The sequence below is a fragment of the Ornithorhynchus anatinus genome, chromosome 4 (genome assembly GCF_004115215.2).
Source record: "Ornithorhynchus anatinus isolate Pmale09 chromosome 4, mOrnAna1.pri.v4, whole genome shotgun sequence".
NCBI classification, from domain to species: Eukaryota; Metazoa; Chordata; class Mammalia; order Monotremata; family Ornithorhynchidae; genus Ornithorhynchus; species Ornithorhynchus anatinus.
In genome coordinates, this window is record NC_041731.1 from 90,398,236 (window position 1) to 90,407,367 (window position 9,132).

The 9,132-nt window shown below is 44.3% G+C and overlaps 1 non-coding gene across 1 annotated transcript; it reads left to right on the forward strand.

Annotated features, from left to right (window-relative positions):
* The first annotated feature begins 4,378 nt into the window (after positions 1–4,378).
* Positions 4,379–4,516, forward strand: LOC114811861. Its single transcript, XR_003759557.1, has one exon. It is a non-coding gene; the product is annotated as a small nucleolar RNA SNORA7 (small nucleolar RNA).
* Positions 4,517–9,132: the final 4,616 nt, after the last annotated feature.

Genomic DNA, 9,132 nt, shown 5'->3' on the forward strand with positions numbered 1-9,132 from the left:
AGTTCAACCTTCACGCCATTGCTAAAATTTGCCCTTTCCTCTCCAACCAAACTGCTACCCTATTAATCTAAGTACTAATCCTAATTCCCTTGATTACAGCTTCAGCCTCCTTGATGACTTCCCTGCCCCCGTCTCTCTCCACTGCAGTCCATACTTAACCCTGTTGCCTGGACCATTTTTCCACAGATATGTTCAGGCCACATTTCCCCACTCCTCAACCTTTCCAATGGTGGCCCATCCACTTCCGTATCAAACAGAAATTCCCACACCCTCCTTCTTCATATCTGACAGACATTTACTCTCCCCAGTCTTCCCTCCTTGAAGAGAAATCATCTCCAAAAGGCCTATCCCAACTACGCCCTGATTTCCTCATCTTCTACTCTCTTCTGAGTCATTATTGCTCTTGGATTTGCACCCTTTATTCACCCTCCCTCAACTCCACAGCAATTATGTAAGTATCCATAATTTGTTTATTCATATTAATGTCTGTTTCTCTCTCTCTAGACTGTAAGTTAATTGTGGACAGGGAATGTGACTTCCTACCTTACCTCCCTGATTTGCTAGTACAACCCAATCTGCAAATTCCACTCCTTTAACACCAACCTACTCTATGAACCTTGATATCCTGCCACCAACCCCTTGCCAATGACCTCCCTCAGGCCTGGAAAACCCTCCCCCTTCATATCCATCAGTCTTCTCACCTTTAAAACTCTCATAAAATCTCATCTCTTCCAAGACATCTGCCCTGATTAATCTTATGTCTGTGTCTCGCTGTACTTTCTTCTCTGACTACTTCCCCACTTATTCTCTCTCTTTCCTAACTTCTCCCACTTCTTCCTGCAAATTTCTTACATGATTCCCTTTGCCCCTGAAAGTCTCTACCCCATCCCACTTTATCAGTTGATTTCCCAGAATCATATTAGTTGTGAATGCATAATCGTCTAACTTGTAGCAACCCCTCCTATAGGGTTTCCCTCTCTTAGCTTGGACTCCAAAATTCCAACCTGACCTTTTCAGATGAGTGAGTGGAGTGGATTAGAAAGTTAAAAGCAATCTTCCTGCTTGTTTGGCCTAGTGTTTATATATGGACTCCCAATTCAGGTGTCTACACTATTCCCCCAATCTTGTTGATTCCATTTTCCTAGCATCTAACCTTTAAAATCCCACATGCATGCCCTTAAATTGTTGCTTCTTTATTTAGGCTTAGAAAAAGCTTAAAATAAGCACTTCCAGGCATATCATTTATATGAAACATTGAACTATTATTCAAATATAATTCAAAAGGTCATTAGAGCATTCCTTCATTTTCAAGATTTTGAAGGGGAGAGTAAAAACAATATGTAATTTTGTAACATTGTCATTAGTATATTGTTTTAGATATGTGTAATTCTCTAGAAATCTTCTATTTTATATAAAGCCACTCTGGATATATTTCAGGGCCTTGAATGTGTTGATATTCAAGTAAATGATTCTTAAAAAATAAGAAAAATCAAAGTCTTATTAGCTGTTCTATGCTTGACAAACAGAGTCTATTTTTAAATTTAGGATTTCATTTCAGATAAATAATTTTGTATTATAAAGTAGCTGTGTGGCAGATTTTTTAATCAGCTTTCACCGCCTTTGAAATACACTTGTTAATTGGAAATAGACTAAGTGGCTTAAAATTTCTGTGGATGCAGAAACTCTAGTTAACATTTTCTAAGTGGTGCTTGAAAATAAATATGTGTATCAAAAAAGAATTGATAAGTAGTTGAATATTAAAAGCAACTCTCCCCCCCTGCTGCCACATCACTAGTGTCTAAAGTAATTTATTGCTAGTCAGTTTTTAAAAATGGCAAACAGAAAGGAGTATGTTAGGGTCTCTTCTGCAGATGACATACATTTGGATTAAGTGAACTGACTCACCCTTGATATGGGTCTCCTGGGCAAGGTGCGCTATTGATTCAGACAATCCTTGACCTTGGGGATAACTCCTGACTTAGCTGGGGAAATGAGGAAACCAGCCTTTAGGTTGGTATGCACTGTCTCCTTACATCTCTGCTTTGTGACAAATATAAAATAGAAAGATTAGGAGAGCAAAGCTTGAGCTAATGCTACAAAAGTCACCAGGCTTTACTTAAACTGCTGGGACTATTGAAGGAATGACACAATTCTTTCTTAACAAAAGACATGAGAGGCTTTGGGGAGTGTGTGTGTGTGTGTGTGTGTGTGTGTGTGTGTGTGTGTGTGTGTGTGTGTGTGCTTATGTGTGTGTATTTGCACGTGGGTGTGTGCAGAATTTGGATTCACAGTTTTAATGGGAACAACTTTGACATCTTGTCAACTTCACTATTGTCTTTGGAACAGAAAAGAGTGAGCCCAAATCGCTAAGATTCTATTAGACTGGGGGACTACGATTTTCCCTTTGAAAATGTTGGCAGGGGATTTAAGCTTTGTGACATGGACCAGGATCAGAATTGAAGAAATGTGAAATGCGCTTGGAAAGAATATTTCTCAGTAGCATATTTTCTTCTTCCTTTCACTTCACAAATTAGAAAATAGAAGTCTACCCTGGGTGAGCATGATTCTCTGTGGGGGTCCACTGTGTCGGAGGATGTGTAGGTTTGAAGGGAAAATAACCCAGCTGTCTGCCCATCGTATGATTTTTCTTTAGGAAACAATAATCTGTGGGTTTTGTCCTCCCTTCTGTTAATTATTTCCTTTAGGGTTGTATCCATTAATTCTGATGAATATGTAATGCTTTTTTCCTATATCCACTCTTTTTTGGATTGGTAATATTGAGAATGACATTATATATTCAGCAGAATTAATGGACAGCGATCCAAAATTTTGAAAGGGACTATTAAACTTGGCTTGCGGGGCTTCCATTTAGTTAAAGTGCGAAATAGAAAGACAAATGTATATTCTAGAATTTCCAAGACCCTTCCATGAAAACTACTATCTATATATACAGTAAAGTCAATTTCCTATGCTAATTGTAACAGGAAAAGTGCAAATATGTGAAGTCAATGATGATTCAAAAATCCCATTTTAATGTGTTCAACCCTTCCCCCATAAAATCTTCACGACCAAGACTGAATTGTGATCACCTTCTATCCTGTCTCATGCCCATCATTTTTCTAACACATAGAAAAATGGTCAAATAACCATAAGAAATAAATACAGTCAACCTAATGTTTTGTGGAGTTTGATTCCACCAGGTTTTGCAGGTTCTCCCCACTCCACTGACAATCATCTCCTCACCTTCCTTCTCGATGGTTGATACAACTTTCGTGAGGTCATGGGAAAAACATTCAAGACAACACCCATAGACATAAACAATCAGAGGCAAGTCTGACCCTTTCTGCACCTGCAATGGCTTAGCCTAGGGTAAAGAGTCTGACTGATAGGAAAGTCAAAAAAAAGGGATGTCAGAGGCAGGGAGTTCACTCTGTTGCCCAGGTTATTTTGTTGCAAAAATATTCAGAACGTCACCCCACCACCCTCTAAGAACTCCAATGGTAGTCCATTCACCTACATATCCAATAAAATAAAATCTCCTCACCACTGGCTTTAAAGCATTCCATCACCTTGCCCCCTCCTACCTCACCTCGTTTCTCTCCTCTACAACACAACCCGCACACTTCACTGCCCTAGTGCTAACTTTCTCACTGTGTCTCGATAACTCCTGTCTTGCCATCAACCCCTAGGCCCACGTCCTACCTCTGGCCTGGAATGCCTTCCCTCCTCAACTCCGACAATTACTCTCCCCTCGCCCCCCATCCTCTTCAAAGTCTTATTCCAAGCATATCTCCTCCAAGAGGCCTTCTCAGACTAAGCCCCACTTTTCCTCATCTTCTACTCCCTTCTGCATCGCACTGAGTAGCTCCCTTTGTTCTTCCCCCCTCCCAGCCCCACAGCACAATGTACATATCCGTAACTTGATTTATATTAATGTTTGTCTTTCCTCTCTAGACTCTAAGATTGCTAGGCAGGGAATGTCACTGTTTATTGTTTTATTGTAGTTTCCCAAGAGTTTAGTACAGTGCTCTGCACATAATAAGCGCTCAATAAATACAACTGAATGAATGAATGAATACATAGACAATCATGGGAGTGTGGATAAGTTAAATGAGGGGTAAGTCAGGGAAGACCTTTTGGAGCAGATGTGATTTTGGTAGGGCTTTGAAAGAGGGGAGGTGTCTGTCAGATATGAAAGGGAAGGGAGTTCCAAGTCAGAAGGAAGACTTAGGTGAGGGATCAGCTGTGGGATAGATGAACTCGATGTACAGTATGTAGGTTGGCATTATTGTAGCGAAGTGTGCACGCTGGGTTGTAGTAGAAAATTAGAGAGATGAGCTAGGAAAATCTCCAATTTGGCACAAGTAGAGTCAGTGTTCTCCACTCAGGATTGCACTTGGAGAGTTTCCAGTACTCTACCAGTCTTGGCTATGGGAGGGAGAGTCAAGCAGAGGCCTACCCATTCCATTCCTAGCTTGGGCAGTGGCTAGCGAGTGGAAGGCAATCCTCTACAAGTCAAAACTTACCCATGCTGGGCAGCAGTGGCATGGGAAAAAGTCAAAGGCAGAGATTTGTTTACTGTGCAGCAGAAAGCAGTGGTAAACCACTTCTGTATTTTTACCAAGAAAACACTATGGATCCACTACCAGAAAGATTGCAGATGGAGGTGGGGCGTTATAGGAGAGATGTGTCCATCGAGTCGTTACAGATCAGAAACGACTCAACAGCATAAGACAAGAGCCAGTATTAGAAGAAACAGCAGTGGGCATGAGCATGGTATCAGTGAAGATCTAGTAGAAGAAGTAATAGTAGTGTCGTGTTTTAGACAGTTTATTATATGATAAAAAAAAGTCTACATTAGATCACCTATTCATACAGTTCACTTTTAATTATGCCAATCAATCAATGTTATTTACTGAGTACTTGCTGCATGTAAGAACTAAGCACTTGGGAGAATCCAAAACAACAGAGTTGGTAGGCATGATCCTTGCAGCAAAGAGCTTACAGTTTAGAGGGTTGTGTGCAGATCATCTGTAGAAAAATGAGCTGGGCAGCAGAAGGAACTATGGACTAGAGAGGAACAAGGTTGGACTCAGGGAGGTCAAGGAACTCCCTGCAGAGATTCGCGAGTCATTAAAGCGTCTGTCCAGGGTGAATGGGCAAGCACTGTCAAGTCCTTAGTTGTTGATGGGGTGACTGTTGACACGTCCTTATCTACTTAGTGAGTCCCTGTCCTGCTTCTTTGGTGGGGTCCTGTACAGGTGTGCAGGGGCGGGGGGGGGGGGGGGGGGGGGGGATTGGTGATTCCTTCCTTGTGCAGACCCAAGTCCTTTGTGCACAGATGGAGGGCGGAGGGCGGAGGGAATGAGGGTGCCGGTGTTCCCTCCCTCGGCACAGTTCTAGGCCCCTGGGACCCTGGGGTGGGAAGTCAGGTAGTGGGCCCAGCAGAGCTCATTCATTCAATCATCTTTGTTAAAAACTCACTGTGTACAGAGCACTATACTAAACTCTTGGGAAAGAACAATACAACAATGAACAGAGACAATCCCTGCCCACAATGAGCTCACCATCTAGAGGGAGAGAGACAGACATCAATGCTAATAAATATTTTGGGCAGGGAATATGTCTCTTTATTGTTGCACTGTATTCTCCCAAGTGCTCCGAGCACAGTAAGAGCTAAGTAAATATAATTGAATGAATGAATGACTGGGGTCTCTTCCCTCAGAACGGTCCTGGGCCTCAAGTGGGTGCAGCTGTGAAGGGGGCGGGGGATGCACAATTTATCCCTTTGCTCAGTCCTCAAACTTTCATGTGCAGAAGATGACCATTCCCTCAGGTGTGATCCCAGGTCTTTGGAGGGAGGGGAGAGGCAGTGGGACACAGAGACCATTCCCTCCTTGGTGATTCCAGAACCCCCACAGTAGGGGAAGGGGCGAGGGGTGGCAGGGACCCTCCCCTTGCCTCAATTTTTTGACCCATGGTTTGCCAAGTGGATGCTGGGGTGGTTGGTGGCCCTTCTCTCTGGCTTGATTTTAGGCCTCTGGTATGATGGGAGCTGCCAGGAAGCTCTGCAACCCTCCCAGTCAGTAGATCCTAGATCATCGGTGAGGATGGTAGGGTAAGGGTGGAAGGGTGGGGGTGGCAGAGACTCTCCCTTTGATTCAGTCATTATAGTACCGCATATCTTAGATTCTATTTATCTTGATGATATTTACGCCAGACTACTTGGTTTGTTTTGTTCTGTTTTGTTTTGCTGTTTCCCCTGTTTAGACTGTAAGCCCATTATTGTGCAGGGATTCTCTCTATTTGCTGCCAAATTGTACATTCCAAGTGCTTAGTACAGTGGTCTGCACATAGTAAGTATTCAATAAATACAGTTGAATGAATGGTAACTATAATATAATTTCCCCATAACCTGAGGTTTTTGAAAACAAATTTAGTACATTACAACAGAAATAACTGCTTTCATCCATTCTCCGACCAGAAATAGTTGGCCTGTCCCACCTCCAAAAGGTACAGTGGAATAAAGCAGCTGCCAGCTAGTTTTGAATACATATTTCCTCAGCAAGAACAATCCCAGTTCAAGAGTAAGCAATATGGCTATTTATCTGGCAAAACAGATTAGGACAAGAATAACCTGCCTCCCCCAGCCTTCCCCCTCCTGCCTCAGCCCTCCTCCCAATCCTCTCCCCTACTTTCCCATCTTTCCCTGCAGTATCCTCAGAAGAGAGCTCCTCCCTCCTTGCAAGTGCCACCCCCTCCACCTGTGCCTTGGACCCCATTCCCGCTCACCTTATAAAAACCATCACCCCTTCCCTCCTCCCCTCCTTAACTTCTATCTTTAACTGCTCACTCTCCAATGGCTTCTTCCCCTCTGCCTTCAAACATGCCCATGTCTCTCACATCCTAAAAAAACCTTCTCTCGACCCCACTTCCCCTTCCATTTACCACCCTCCCTACTACCTTTCTTTTCCAAGTTCCTAGAATGAGTCGTCTACACTCGCTGCCTAGAATTCCTTAACTCCCATTATCTCCTGGACCCCCTCCAATCTGGCTTCCGTCCCCTCCACTCTACTGAGACTGCCCTCTCTGAGGTCACCCATGACCTCCTTCTTGCCAAATCCAATGGCTCCTACTCTATCCTAATCCTCCTTGACCTCTCAGCTGCCTTTGACACTGTCGACCATCCCCTTCTCCTCCACACCTTATCCCACCTTGGCTTCTCGGGCTCCATCCTCTCCTGGTTCTCCTCTTATCTCTCTGGCCGGTCATTCTTGGTCTCCTTCGCAGGCTCCTCCTCCCCTTCCCATCCTCTAACTGTTGGGGTTCCTCAAGGGTCAGTTCTTGGTCCTCTTCTGTTCTCCATCTACACTCACTCCCTTGGTGAACTCATATGCTCTCACGGCTTCAACTATCATCTCTATGCAGATGATACACAGATCTACATCTCTGCCCCTGTACTTTCCCCCTCCCTTCAGGCTCGTATCTCTTCCTGCCTCCAGGATGTCTCTACCTGAATGTCTGCCCGCCACCTAAAACTCAACATGTCCAAACTGAGCTTCTTATCTTCCCACCCAAGCCCTGTCCTCTTCCTGACTTCCCTATCACCGTGGACGGAACGACCATCCTTCCCATCTCTCAGGCCCGCAACCTCGGTGTCATCTTTGACTCCGCGCTCTCGTTCACCCCACATATCCGATCCATCACCAAAACCTGCCGGTCTCACCTTTATAATATTGCCAAGATCCGCCCTTTTCTCTCCACCCAAATGACTATCTTACTGTTAGAGGCTCTCATAATATCCCGGCTGGATTATTGTGTCAGCCTTCTCTCTGATCTCCCTTCCTCCTGTCTCTCCCCGCTCCAGTCTATTCTTCATTCCGCTACCCAGCTCATCTTTCTGCAGAAACGCTCTGGGCATGTCACTCCCCTTCTTAAAAACTTCCAGTGATTGCGTATCAACCTCTGCATGAAACAGAAACTTCCTCACTCTAGGCTTCAAGGCTCTCCATCTCCTTGCCCCCTCCTACCTCTCCTCCCTTCTCTCTTTCCACTGCCCACCTCGCACGCTCCGCTCCTCTGCTGCCCACCTCCTCACCATCCCCAGTTCTCGCCTATCCCGCCATCGACCCCTGGCCCACGTCCTCCTGCTGTCCTGGAATGCCCTCCCTCCTCACTTCTGCCAAACTAATTCTCTTCCCCTTTTCAAAACCCTACTTAGAGCTCACCTCCTCCAAGAAGCCTTCCCAGACTGAGCTTCCCCTTTTACCTCTGCTCCCTCTGCTCCCCCTCTACCCCCTCTTCACCTCCCCTCAGCTAAGCCCTCTTTTCCCCCCATTTCCCTCTGCTCCTCCCCCTCTCCCTTCCCCTCCCCTCAGCACTGTGCTCGACCGCTCAATTGTATATATTTTTATTACCCTATTTATTCTGTTAATGAGATGTACATGACCTTGATTCTATTTATTGCCATTGTTTTAATGAGATGTTCATCCCCTTGATTCTATTTATTGCTTTGTTTTTGTCTGTCTGTCTCCCCCGATTGGACCGTAAGCCCGTCAATGGGCAGGGACTGTATCTGTTGCCGATTTGTACATTCCAAGCGCTTAGTACAGTGCTCTGCACATAGTGAGCGCTCAATAAATACTACTGAATGAATGAAAGAATAACATAAACCTTGTTTAAAGAGTCAGAGACAAAAGTAAAGCTTGTGAACCACAGACAGACCATCACTGTCTCTACCTTCAAAGCCATCCTAAACTCACTTCTCCTCCAAGAGGCCTTCCCCAGCTAAGCCCTCATTTCCCCTATTTGCTTTCCCTTCTGCAACATCCATGCACTGGGATCTGCACTTCATACTCACCCCACCCTCAGTCCCACAGGTACTTATCATTCTACTCGGCCATTTTCCTTATCTGTATTTATTTCAATAATGATCTCTTTCGCTAAACTCTAAACACCTTGTTACAGGGATGGTATCTACTCACCCCATTGTTTTGTATTCTCCTAAGTGCTTAGTACAGTGCTCTGCACGTGGCAAGTACTCACTAAATATCATTGATTGATTGATTAACATAATAAAAAATGAACTGTATGAACAGGTGATCTAATCTAGACTTTTCATCATGTAATAAA